The 14,213-nt window shown below is 38.3% G+C and overlaps 1 protein-coding gene across 2 annotated transcripts in view; it reads right to left on the minus strand.

Annotated features, from left to right (window-relative positions):
• The window catches only part of tln1 (talin 1), a 197,848-nt gene extending 188,462 nt beyond the window's left edge, over positions 1 to 9,386 (minus strand). Inside the window, exons 1-2 of one of the 2 annotated variants that reach the window (XM_051683215.1) lie at positions 9,240 to 9,365; positions 6,106 to 6,164 (exon numbers count right to left, since the gene is read on the minus strand). The gene's annotated coding sequence lies outside the window, so the exon portion shown is untranslated. Of the gene's footprint in view, positions 1 to 6,105; positions 6,165 to 9,239 lie in introns of both variants that reach the window. The other variant, XM_051683214.1, reaches the window with a different exon arrangement.
• Positions 9,387 to 14,213: the final 4,827 nt, after the last annotated feature.

The raw sequence follows: 14,213 nt of genomic DNA on the forward strand, positions 1-14,213 counted from the left end.
GTTAAATATTGATTCTGTTTGTATATGTTTTGCTTTTCATTGTTTAATATATGAATCAATAAAAAAATGTTAAATCACACAAAAAAAGTAATGTCTTTCGTTTAAGTTTATCGTGTTTCAATAAACTAATTTAATTTTGAAAGCAAAATCAATAAAGCAAAAACATTCACTGACCCTTGGCAGGGGGGTCGACCATATAATCGGATATCGTGGAATTTTATAGGCGATTATCGTTAAAATATTTTTTTACCTATTGCTCAGCCCAAAAGGGAAGTTAAATTTTTCATGAACAATTGTAAAATGAAGTAATTTTATGGAGACCCGCACAAACACGTGTACTCAATTCCATATTGCAACATGTTACCTATTAATTTTTGCATATTTGTTTGTTTTTGAGTAGTCTATGGGCAATATCAACATTTTATTTTATTGAAAAAACGTTTTTTGAAAATAATAAATTATTCATTTGTGCTATGGCTCTTTCGAAAAAATGCATCAACCAAAAATTTTAAAATTGGCTCCTTAGTGAAAAAAGGTTCCCAACCCCTGCTCTAGGATGATCAGAGTTATCTGGATGAACAGGTCACCATCCTCTCCTCCACTACACCTCTCTCAGACCCCTGAACACAAAGAGACCCTTCATTCCTCATAAGCCCACCACAATACTACACAGTGTGCATCAAAGGCAGAATTGTTACAGAGGTGCAGTGGGTGCAGAGAAGCATACTGCAGGCTGCATTGAGCTCGTCTGCACGCAGGCCTGCAGCAGCATTCTTCACACTGCACTGGACCTGTGTGTGTGTGTGTGTGTGTGTGTGTGTGTGTGCGCACTGACTTCTAATAAATAACATCACTGACATGTCTATCACATCACAAGGACAATAACCAGAAGTACACTGGCAGGGATCCTTCTTTCCACAAGCTCACCAAGAACAGAAAATATAAAGCACCTTTATAGGGTCCTCCATTAAAATGCAATGTGACGATAGCTTTTGTACAGCGTGACAACATTTCGGCATGCAGAACGGGTCTGAACAGCAAACACTACTAAACTGAACCACATGCAATTACAAAAACTGGCATGTTCATCATTATAATATGTATAGTTACAATAAATAAATAATTGAAATTACAATTAGCCGTTATTTTTATTTTTTTAACACAGTATATTAGCAATTAATGGAGAAAGACTTTCTTGATGGCTAATGTAGCATTTATAAGTCATTTGCAGAATGTACTGTAATATTAATTACTAGTGTACTATATTTACTTATATTTTTACACTAAACTATAACTTTGTAAAAAAGAATCTAAAAATAATACTGTATTTTAAAATGGCAGATAGCCATTTCTTCTGATTTCTGTTTAGTCATAAAATTTTAGTAATTTATTTGCACATAAGGAAATTGTTAATATATTAGGAAGAAGAGGGGCCTGGGTAGTTCAGCGAGTAAAGACGCTGACTACCACCTCTGGAGTCCCGAGTTTGAATCCAGGGCATGCTGAGTGACTCCAGCCAGGTCTCCTAAGCAACCAAATTGGCCCGGTTGCTAGGGAGGGTAGAGTCACATGGGGTAACCTTCTCATGGTCGCTATAACGTGGTTCGCTCTCGGTGAGGCGCGTGGTGAGTTGTGTGTGGATGTCACGGAGAATAGTGTGAAGCCTCCACACACACTATGCCTCCGCGGTAACGCACTCAACAAGCCACATGATAAGATGCACTCTCAGGTGCAGAGGCAACTGAGATTCGTCCTCTGCCACCCAGATTGAGGCGAGTCACTACGCCACCACAAGGATTTAGCGCGCATTGGGAATTGGGCATTCCAAATTGGGGTGAAAAAGGAGAGAGAGAGAAAAAAAAAAGTATATATACAGTTGCAATCTAAATTATTCAACCCCCCCCCCCAAGACAGTAAGGATTTACAAAGGTAAGCTTTTCTGATGCCCCAGAATTTTTAAACCGTACATCTATATCAGTTGAGTGACACATTCAAAGTCATAGTGTGAATATACAGGTGCATCTCAATAAATTAGAATGTCGTGGAAAAGTTCATTTATTTCAGTAATTCAACTCAAATTGTGAAACTCATGTATTAAATAAATTCAGTGCACACAGACTGAAGTAGTTTAAGTCTTTGGTTCTTTTAATTGTAATGATTTTGGCTCACATTTAACAAAAACCCACCAATTCACTATCTCAAAAAATTAGAATATGGTGACATGCCAATCAGCTAATCAACTCAAAACATTTGCAAAGGTTTCCTGAGCCTTCAAAATGGTCTCTCAGTTTGGTTCACTAGGCTACACAATCATGGGGAAGACTGCTGATCTGACAGTTGTCCAGAAGACAATCATTGACACCCTTCACAAGGAGGGTAAGCCACAAACATTCATTGCCAAAGAAGCTGGCTGTTCACAGAGTGCTGTATCCAAGCATGTTAACAGAAAGTTGAGTGGAAGGAAAAAGTGTGGAAGATGCACAACCAACCGAGAGAACCGCAGCCTTATGAGGATTGTCAAGCAAAATCGATTCAAGAATTTGGGTGAATTTCACAAGGAATGGACTGAGGCTGGGGTCAAGGCATCAAGAGCCACCACACACAGACGTGTCAAGGAATTTGGCTACAGTTGTCGTATTCCTCTTGTTAAGCCACTCCTGAACCACAGACAACGTCAGAGGCGTCTTACCTGGGCTAAGGAGAAGAAGAACTGGACTGTTGCCCAGTGTTCCAAAGTCTTCTTTTCAGATGAGAGCAAGTTTTGTATTTCATTTGGAAACCAAGGTCCTAGAGTCTGGAGGAAGGGTGGAGAAGCTCATAGCCCAAGTTGCTTGAAGTCCAGTGTTAAGTTTCCACAGTCTGTGAGGATTTGGGGTGCAATGTCATCTGCTGGTGTTGGTCCATTGTGTTTTTTGAAAACCAAAGTCACTGCACCCGTTTATTGGAAATTTTGGAGCACTTCATGCTTCCTTCTGCTGACCAGCTTTTTAAAGATGCTGATTTCATTTTCCAGCAGGATTTGGCACCTGCCCACACTGCCAAAAGCACCAAAAGTTGGTTAAATGACCATGGTGTTGGTGTGCTTGACTGGCCAGCAAACTCACCAGACCTGAACCCCATAGAGAATCTATGAGGTATTGTCAAGAGGAAAATGAGAAACAAGAGACCAAAAAATGCAGATGAGCTGAAGGCCACTGTCAAAGAAACCTGGGCTTCCATACCACCTCAGCAGTGCCACAAACTGATCACCTCCATGCCACGCCGAATTGAGGCAGTAATTAAAGCAAAAGGAGCCCCTACCAAGTATTGAGTACATATACAGTAAATTAACATACTTTCCAGAAGGCCAACAATTCACTAAAAATGTTTTTTTTTATTGGTCTTATGATGTATTCTAATTTTTTGAGATAGTGAATTGGTGGGTTTTTGTTAATGTGAGCCAAAATCATCACAATTAAAAGAACCAAAGACTTAAACTACTTCAGTCTGTGTGCATTGAATTTATTTAATACATGAGTTTCACAGTTTGAGTTGAATTACTGAAATAAATGAACTTTTCCACGACATTCTAATTTATTGAGATGCACCTGTATAACCTAATATTTAAAAGGATTTTTTTTAAAATACAGCCATGTCATAATTATTCAACCCCTATTGCATGTAGCTGTTTCTAAAATATGTAAGGCTACACAAGTAATTGTTTTAAAACAAAATTAAGTCATCAATCTGCAATTGCACATATTTAAGTTTTAAAATGTAAGTTTAGCGTTGTAAGCAACAAAAAAAAATTCTATGCAAAAAAATGCAATTAAAAATAAACTGTCTCAAAAGCTAATAGAGGAGATTATTTCATTACACAAGAAAGGTCATGGCTAAAAGTACATTTCCAAGGCACTTTAATTTCCAATAGAAAGTTGGCAGCACCATTCATACATTTTTTAAATATGGTACAACAGCAACCTTCTTGGGGTGTGGAAGAAAGCAAATCTTCACCAAAGGGAAATGTTGACTTGAATATTCAAGAAGTAATTAGGAAAGAACTTGTGGAGTCCTGGAAGAAGGTTTTATAGACGTATGACACTAAACTGAAAATGAGTTTTAGACCCATGGGTCAACAGTATGTCTGGAGTAAGATGACAAGGTGATGACAAGAACGACACCATCCCCACAGTCAAGCATGGCGGTGTATCAGTCCTGTTATGGGGGTGTTTTACGGCTGCAGGAAACGGCTATCCTGACTATGTGACTGACACCATGGATTCTTTCAGGTATCAGGCCATTTTGGCATGATAAATGTGATGCCTTCAGTGTGTAAATTGAAGCTCGGTGATCACTGGACTTTCCAGCAAGACAATAACACCAAGGATACATCCAAGTTGTCCAAAATCTGGTTAAGGGATAGGTCGTGGAATATCCTTAAATGGCCCTTTCAGTCCATCATTAAAATCCCATTGCAAACCTTTGTTGGGATTTCAAGGTAGCAGTGGCAGCACAGAAACCATAGAATATCAATGAGCTGGAAGCTTTTGCTCATGAGAAATGTGTAAAAATTCTAATAGAGAGGTGTCCAAAGCCTGAGAACACTTACCTGAAACATTTATTTGCTGTTATTAAGGATAAAGGATGTTCCACAAATGATTGACTTTGGAGGTTGAATATTTTTGACATGACATTTGTGGAGAGAATTAGTTATTTTTTATTTTAAAATTTGGGTAAACTGTACTCTTTGTTCTCAAAATCACCCAAATGTGTATTAAAAACTTACTTTGACTGTTTACTGATGTTTTAGTTGATGTGTTTTAATTCACATCACCAGAATGTATTGCTGGTCAGGGGGGTTGAATCATTTTGATTGCAACTGTATATTAGGATAACAGTACACACAGTAGTCCAGAAACCATGGATGGCATGTCCATGTTAGCAATTGCATTTTCTCACACATACAGTACATAGTGAATAAGACATTTACTCATAGCACATGTAAAGTGCTTTAACCTTGAAGTTAAACCAGCAACTACTTAGCAGAGATGGGCCACTTCTATTAAAAATTAATGGGAGAAATTAGAATGCCTAACTGCATCCAACGGTCAACGGATGTAGATAGGAAGTCCCACCTTACAGGTAAGAGAGCCAGACACCTTTTAGATACAGACATCGCCTGTCAATCAGCTCAAGAACGCACATGCGTATTAGCTATAAAAGCTGGGAAAACTGTGTTTTTTTAGCGTTATCTGAGGTAAAGAAACACCATTTATGATACCAGTGTTGTCAGATTTTACTGCTGATTTGAAATATGTTCTTTGATCATAATCTTGACCAACAGTTTTGGAGATTTTGGTCTTTCTCCAGACAACTGGAGAAACAAGATTGGAGCTGCACTGTCATGACTGGAAATATCCTCCCGAGAGCGTTCCAAACATGGCCGACAGTGGACTGACTTGCTTGTGCAGATGCAGCATGAGCAGCAATCTCCTGACAGTTTAAACAGCCTAGATCGCCTGCTTGGATTCTCATGGACTGACCATCATGATTTGTGAATCAGAGGAACTTTTGATCCTGATCCTGAAGTTTTGATTCTGGCTGATGGAATACACGTTTCAGAGGAAGATATAGATGAGCGCTCGATGGGAAGAAAACACTGGATTTTCGTGAGGTTCGTGAATTACATCTGTTTAAATTAGATATCTGCATATTTGCAAATGGTATATAACAGAAGTTTTATTGATATTTGCCTTTTATCATTAGAAAGTTACAAGTGACAGGGAACTGCTGAGGAGAGGCAGTTAGCATATGTGCTTTAGAGGTAAATAAATGAGTGCTCCACAGGATACTGGATCTGCTCAAGTTATGTGAGGTTTGTTTATTACATCTGTTTAAATGAGATATGCGCATATTTGCAGAAGGTATATGATATTAGTTTTATTGATATTTGCCTTTTATCATTAGACAAGACAGTTAAAAGTTACTGTTGAGGAGAGAGGGAGAATGAAACACGCGAGCACTTTAACATTATGATCTTAAATGTGTCTGTCGCAGCTCTGATATGTGTGTTGCACACCGGTCTATTATTGCAGTAACACGATGGCACGTAACAACAAAACGAACCGTGACTGGTCGTTGACATGTCTCAGTTGCTTCACATGCAAGCAGGTGATTTTCGGCGCCTTCAAGAAAAAAAAAAAAAAAAAATTGGTCAAACAGGAAAATTTATCGGCCAATAATTAAAAAAGTCAGAATATCGGCCGATTTATAGGCCTCTGCGATATATCGGTCAACCACTATTACTTACATATTATATAATGAACTTAATATTACTTTTGCTTGTAAGACCCCATTTACACCTGGTATTAAGATGCATCTCGGGTGATCCGATCACATGTGGTCAGATGAAACATATCATTGTTTACACCTGATTACTTAAATGCATCACCTGTGATCACTTGTGATTGGATTTGGAAGGGAGGGATCAAATAATGAACCAAATTATCTACTGTTTTTCAGCTAACTCAAGGGTCCTCTGAGAAATCTAATTCCGTCCGAATGCGAATGTCTGTGATTGCTGATTATTGCATTTTTACAATGTTTCTCCTCATATATTTTGACCTATTCAAACTACCGTCTAGAACGCCTGCTGCACGCTTTTCAGTTTGGATGTAGATTTTTTTTTCAGCCGACGCTAAAATAAGAAAATAAAATGATAAAAGAGAGCCAAATCGCAGAAACTGCTCTGGTAAGGTAAGATACTCATCGTAATTTCTCAACTCAATTACGTAATTATATAATTCACAGATAAGTATTGTTTATTTCTGTGGGTTTATTATTAGCAGCCACTTCTATAAACTCATGTGAAGTTTATATTAATAGGCTTTTTAAAATAAGTAATTTATAATGTATAATTAATAAATTAAAATTAAATCAATTAAATAAATAATTAGTTATTTTAAAAAAAATCATTTTAAACTTAAACAGATAAAGTTGAAAAGATTTTATCACCTAAATTAATTCAATGTGTTCAACCTTCTGTTACGCCCACATCTAGAAAACAGACACTCCCACCACTGTAATAAACACAGAGATCTTAGTCCTGTCAAATCAGTACATGAAATCACAGACGTCGGGTGATAATTGTAACTCAAACATTATTTAGAAAACTAATCCCATCTGAATAGGGCTTAACACACCATAAAATAAAAAATCGGCATTGTTACCAATATGTAAGGTTAGTTAAGAATAGTTATTCATAGTTATTTTAGATTTGCATGGACTTGCTTGTATTAGCAGTTTGCTAAAAACAAAAAAAAAATAAACTGTGTTTTCTCTGCGACTAACATGAGCAATGTTAAATCTACCTCTGTCTGGTCTTTTCATGCACATATTTTACTATTTGTGTGTAATCTGAACAAATTGCTAAACCCAACTCTTTAAGCCTAATATTTAAAAGGAACTGAATTTGTTAACTAGAAAAATGACTTGCAATTAAATGTTCTAATGTCAGATTCAATGCATTTGTGGCCGTTCACACTGTCATCTAATGAACAGATCTGTGTCACGTGTTAGGGAAAAAAATCAGATTTGGGCCACATTCAGCTACGGTGTAAACGTTGCCAAAGATTGTAGTCTGCACCACAACCAACATTCAATCCAAAATGCTCAAAGAACAGAATTCAAGCAACACTACATTCTAGTAAATCTGGCAAGTGCTATTGGTATTAGAATAGTTGACAAAAACTAGTGTGACATGCTATACTCCACCTAAAACTTTTCTAAAAAGCATTTTGCTGATTCTTTTATAATTATTATGCATGTAGTTTTTATTCTCCCATATTACTGATTTCATTAATGTGTACTCTTAATTTTTTATTTTATTTTCCTGTAACACCACAAGACCATTTAAAATGAACTAGTGAAGGTAAAAAGTGATTAAAAACATAAAACTTAAGTTGTGACTGCACCTAAAGTATGCACTTTCCCTTATACATTCATATAAATTTAATGTGAAATCTTTGTTGGCTGAAAATGTTCATAGACATGTTACGCATCTACTGTTTGTCTGTATGATGACTACTTGCCTTTTTAAAATTATCATCAACCATTATAATTGCAACAAAACCCATTTGCTCTATTAACCTAGTTACCACTTGTAGGTCCTACAGACTGTGACATACAATTGAACCGAATACTCTTTCGTGCACAGCTCAGAGCATCAGCCACAACAGCTCACAGGACAAAACTACACGTAATGTGGGTCATATTACACTATATGACCAGACAACTAGGTCTAGTCCTGGATTAAATGAGTAACAACTTGGATCATGCAATTGCTACTTCCAAGCAAGATTCATGTCTTGTTAAAGTGCTCTCACCACACCCGATCTGAGCTCACTTATTTCAACCCTGAGGGCGCATATTCCTTCAGCACAACTTCCTCTATGAAAGTACATCCGACTTTACAAAACAAAAAACTCAAATGCATTCTTAATATAATGTTAACATTTAAGCTTTCCAGACAGACATAACTGTCAAAACACAGAATCAACAGTAAATCGATTTGAGCATGTGTCATTGCACAATTTAACATCCGTTTTGAACGACTGGATGGTCAGACTAGATTTATTTGCACCGTCTGTGTATTATGAATCATTTATAAAAACATATATCAGGAATAACACCTCATCTACACTGCCAGCGACGCAACGACATGATAACACTTTGATAATTTACTAACGCGTTTGCGATGTAGAAGTCCCTGTAGGCCGCGTTTTCAATGAAGTTCCGTTTCCAGTATCTCACAGGCTTCATTCCTTCTGTGACGTGTGTTACACTTCTTAGTTTACCAAGCTGTAGGCCATGAAAATAAATCACTTAAAAAGAAGACAAGACCGAACTGTTTTGTAAAACTTACTCTTATTTATCTTATAAACGGCAAATGCCGCTCTTCGTTTCTTCCGTTATAAACTGCAGCACATTCTTCCGCGTCACTCGTTGACGGGAATAAAGTAAACTTTTCTGCTCTTCGGTCCCCTCTAAATCCATGTCCACACACCTTTCACGCAAATAATCGGCAAAATAACAAATTTTGTTTAAATCCTAAAGAGACCAAGAGCTAATTTTAACACCTGGCGAAGTTAATTCAATGTCGGACTCGTAACGGAGTTTTGAAGATCTAAGCATCGCAAAGAAACTTCCCACCCTTGACAAGAGTTTAGCAGAACGGAGTTGGAGTATGTTTTTGCACTTACCTCAGCAGGTTTCTTCGATAAATAGTGGTCCACCTCTGGACAATAATAGATATATTAACAATCCTTGTCCCCCAGCAGAAAGTTCCTGTTGTGTAAAGGCTGGTCTGTATGTCAGATGTGATTTGATTTCTGCACTGTTGCTGTGTAAACTCCACCCTGAAACACACGCGCGCGCACTGTTGCTGCGCGTATCAGGCAAACACAAGGGCGTTTCAGCGCCTTTTGCCATTATTTTATTGTCTTGAAGTTTTAGCCTTCTTAGAATTGCTTCATTATGGTCTAAAAAAAAGTAACAAAAAAATAAAAATAAAATGACCACCTTGTAACTTACTGTTATGTTACTCAGCTGAGAACTCTGTGTCCATTTTAATATTATTATTATGATTATTATTATTATTATTAGAAATTATCTAATTCCGGAATAATGTTATTTGTCGAGAATCTTGCACATCTGCTTTATTTAATAGCGGGATTACAAAACTATTAGAACTGCACCATCTTGTGTTCAACATACAACATACCTATTTTTTATTTTATTTTATTATTTTATTATTATTATTATTATTTTAATTATTATTATTACAATTAAAAAAAGTATTGATTCAGAAATATACAACAGAGAAAACTACAACACATACACATCGAATCAACATTTAACATTTAACCCCCACTATCCCTCCCCAATCACCAACCCCACCCTGACCCCCAATGAACACCCCTGGTCACATATCATAATACACACACACACACACACACACACACACACACACACACACACACGAAAACAAAAAATATATATATACATAATAAGCATACATAATTAAACTAAACTTCTCTCTCCACATCCCCTCCCCGAGAGTCCCCCAAAAACGCCAAATAACTGCCCCACTTCCTAACAAGTCCCCAAACCCCAGGATTCTACATGACACCTCCTCGAAAGCTGCCACCCTCTCCATCTCCACCCATCACTCCGGAAATGAGGGCGCTCCATCCAACTTCCATCCCCTTAAAATTATTTGTCTGCTAATCATGATACTTGTCAGAATCCAATTTTTTATATGTTTATCCCCCAAATTTATGACCACATCATCACCCAAAATACAGAGTCTTCAACCAAAACTCTTGGATCTTAACACACCCCCAAAAAACATGGGTTTTGTCTCCATCTTCTGATTGACATCGCCTGCGGGTGTGTGTATTTAAGACCAAGCCTATACAATCAAGAGGGGGTCCAATAGAATCTATGTAAAATCTTGACTTGCATAAAGCAGACCCTTGCATCTCTAGATGCAGACTTGACATTTTTTAGAATCCTAGCCCACACTCCTTCCTCCAATACCAAGTTTAAATCTTTCTCCCATAATCTCTTGAGAGAAGTTGAAGCTCCGTCCCTCAAACTCTGAATTAGCAGGGAGAAATACACTGATGCCTCATGACCTTTTCCAAAAGCAGTAATCACCTCTCCCAGAGTATCTGCCACTTTAGGGGGGTGTATGCTACTCCCAAAAACAATACAGAGCAGGAGGTGCAGCTGTAAATACCTATAGAATTGAGATCTGGGAATCCCAAAATGCTGAACCAAATTTTAAAAAGATCTCATCACTCCACTCTCATATAGGTCAATGAGTGTAGTAAACCCCCTCACAATCCAGTCTGACCAGCAGAAAGGGGATTTATTAATACATAATTTCGGGTTCAGCCATATGCTTGAGGCAACATTTAAATAAATGTCCGAATTTAAATACTCTGGACACTTTTGTCCATACTGAGTGCAAATGCAAGATAATGGGGTGTAACTTAACTTCTCCAGTTAGTTTGATAGAAGGCTTTGTAATGGCGAATAGGGGTAAGAAATTCCTGTTCAATACAAAACCACGGAGGGGCTCTCTCAGGTGGAAGTGACCAATGAGCCAAATGCCTGAGACCGAATGCATAATAATAAAATAAAATCGGTGTCACGTGACGCCATGCAAGAAGCAGACGTGTGAGCGACGAGTTCTGCACACTTTGCTAAATTTTTAATTATTTTCATGTTATAATCTGGTGAAATTTGATACATCCAGTTACACATTTGCTCTTTGAGGCAAAACATGGCAAAGAAGTCAAAATCCTCGGGCTCTGGAGATATTAAAAGACACTTACGTGTTCAGGATGAAAGACCCGACAGGCCTATAGACCGGGGACTCGATTTGGATGGCGCGGCGGGAGAGGTGATCCAGCGTCAGTTGTCCAATATGTCGGTGATGTTGACGAAGGTTCTTGCTGACTTGGAGGATCTCACTGTAATACATCGATCGATTACGGCGATGGAAATAAAATTCTCTGAGATAGTTACAAGAGTGACTGATGTTGAGAGACAAATCGATTTTCTGGAATTTTCGGAGAGGGAATTAACTGCTAATCCGCCCGTGACCAAAGTTGATTTGGAACATCTCCTTGAAAAGCTTGAAGATCTTGAGAATAGAAGCCGCAGGAATAATGTTCGAATTGCTGGAATTCCTGAGCATGAGGAGGGCAGAGATATGGTGAAATTCCTGGACGAGCTTTACCCGAGTCTGCTCAACATAACAGGCCACAAGCTGGAAATTGAGCGAGCTCACAGAGTCCCAGCTCACAGATCTGCTGAGGGAGATAGGCCCTGATCGATTCTGGCCAGATTTATGAGATCATCCGATAAAGATCTTGTGTTGCGCCAGGCGAGGAGCAAAGGGAAGCTTTCTTGGAAGAACCATAATATTTTCTTGTTCCCGGACTTTGAGAATTCGACAAGAGAGAAACGCGATCGGTTCAAGGAATGTAAGAAACTCTTACATCAGCAAAAGATCACTTTTGCTCTGATGTTCCCGGCCAAACTGAGAATAGAAACGAAGGACGGTCGTAAAGTATTTACATGTCCCAATCAGGCAATGTCTTTTATTGAATCAATGGGTGAGTAAACTGCGTTGGCTCCGCCGAGCGGTTGGAGCCTGTTTTGTGAATAACACTTTTCTTTAAAGAAACTTTTGCACTGACGAAAGATTACTTTTGCATTGAAGTTCCCGGCCAGTTTGAGAGTGGACACTACGGATGACCGCAAAATATCTACATGCTCACACAAACGATGTCTTTTATAAAGTTGACGGATTGTGTAAGTCATGGTATATATGTTTATGCGGCATCCGAGTGAATTGACTCGACCATCCGGGGAACCAGGATGCCGGTTTTGTTCCTTTTTGTATTGGTTCCGCCTAGCGGCTTGAGCTTGTTCTATTGAATAACACTCCTTTGGAACAGCTGTGGATTAATCTGTTCATTCTTCGTGCTTATTCCTCCTGTTGGCTGGAGTGTTTTGTTGAGTATTTTTACGGGACATTGGAATGATTACGTCATCCATTGAACTCATAACAGCTGGCTCACTGAACATATCTGAATGGTTTTATATCAGGTGGAATATGTTTTGTGGAAGATCACACCTTTGAGACAGTTCTGTGAATGAATCTACACGTTCTTTGTGTTCATTCTTCCTATTGGCTGGGGTTTATATTACAAAGTATCTTCTGTTATGTAATTTTGCCTCACAAATTTGTGAGGCAAAATTGAGCAATCCGATAGCGAAGTTGTCGTGGGGGCTCGTGGGCGTTCATGGACCTTTTGAGTTTAGAGGGATTGTCACGGGTTGGCGCTTTCGTGTGCAGGGTTAATGCGCACGTTTTTCTTTTTTCTGTTTGTTTTGTTCGGGGGGAAGTTCGGGGTTTGATTGTTTCACTAATGGGGAATGTGGTCTGTATAATTTAGTTTTTGACACACAATTAATTTTTTCCACTATATCAAAATGTCAAATGTTAATATGAGTGTACTATCTCTCTCCACATGGAATGTAAATGGGTTGGGGCACCCCATAAAAAGAAGGAAGGTTATTACTTTTCTTAAATGTAAGAAATATGATATAGTGTTTCTTCAAGAAACACATCTCTCCCCGCAGGAAGCTGAAAAATTTGGGAAGATATGGGGTGGACATGTTTTTTTTTAGTGCTGGCTCAAGTAAGAGCAAGGGAGTCATCATGTTGATTAATAAACATCTACAATTCAAATGTCTCAAACAGAATAAGATAAATTAGGGAGAGTCATTATTGTTTTAGCTGAAATACAAGGGCAAAGGTTGATTTTGGCTAATATTTACGCACCTAACGCTGGTGATCAGAGCTTTTTTATAGATCTTGACGGGATGCTGCAAACCGCTGGCACACCTCATGATATAATATTGGGAGGAGACTTCAATCTTTTGATGGACTCAGTCCTTGATTGCAGTGAGGCAAAAGTGTGCAAGCCCCCTAGAGCCAACATTGACGCTTCACAGGATGTGTAAAAATCTTGGTCTTACGGATATTTGGAGACTTTTGAACCCATCTGGTAGGGACTATACATTTTTTTCATCAGTCCATAAGATTTATTCTAGAATAGATTTTTTTTTTTATATCCAAATCCCTCATTTCATCTGTTGTTGATTGCTCAATTGGAAACATTTTAGTCTTGGATCACGCCCTGGTGAATTTAGAGGTGTTACCACATATAGAGAAAAAGACATCATATAGTTGGCGCCTTAATGTGTCCCATTTGCAAAATCCTGATTTCCAACAAATGTTAAAGACTGAAATCAATGTTTATATGGAGACCAACTGGTCCTCAGTATCCTCTGTGGGCGTGGCTTGGGAGGCACTTAAGGCGGTTCTTAGGTGTCGGATCATACAGAATGCCTCATTCACCAAAAAATCCAAAGCACGAGAACTCGTGGAGTTGGAAGAGAATATTAAAAGTGCAGAGGCAGAGCTGAAGCACCGTATGTCAGCTGATGGCCTCAGAGAATTGACCCGATTGAAATATGGATATAATACTATTTTGTAATGAAAGTGGAGTTTTGGTTATTCAGGGCAAGACAGTCATACTTTGAGTCAGGGGACAAAGCAGGGAAGCTTTTGGCTAGATATATAAAGCAGA

The sequence above is a fragment of the Myxocyprinus asiaticus genome, chromosome 42, assembly GCF_019703515.2.
Source record: "Myxocyprinus asiaticus isolate MX2 ecotype Aquarium Trade chromosome 42, UBuf_Myxa_2, whole genome shotgun sequence".
In the NCBI taxonomy this organism is placed as follows: domain Eukaryota; kingdom Metazoa; phylum Chordata; class Actinopteri; order Cypriniformes; family Catostomidae; genus Myxocyprinus; species Myxocyprinus asiaticus.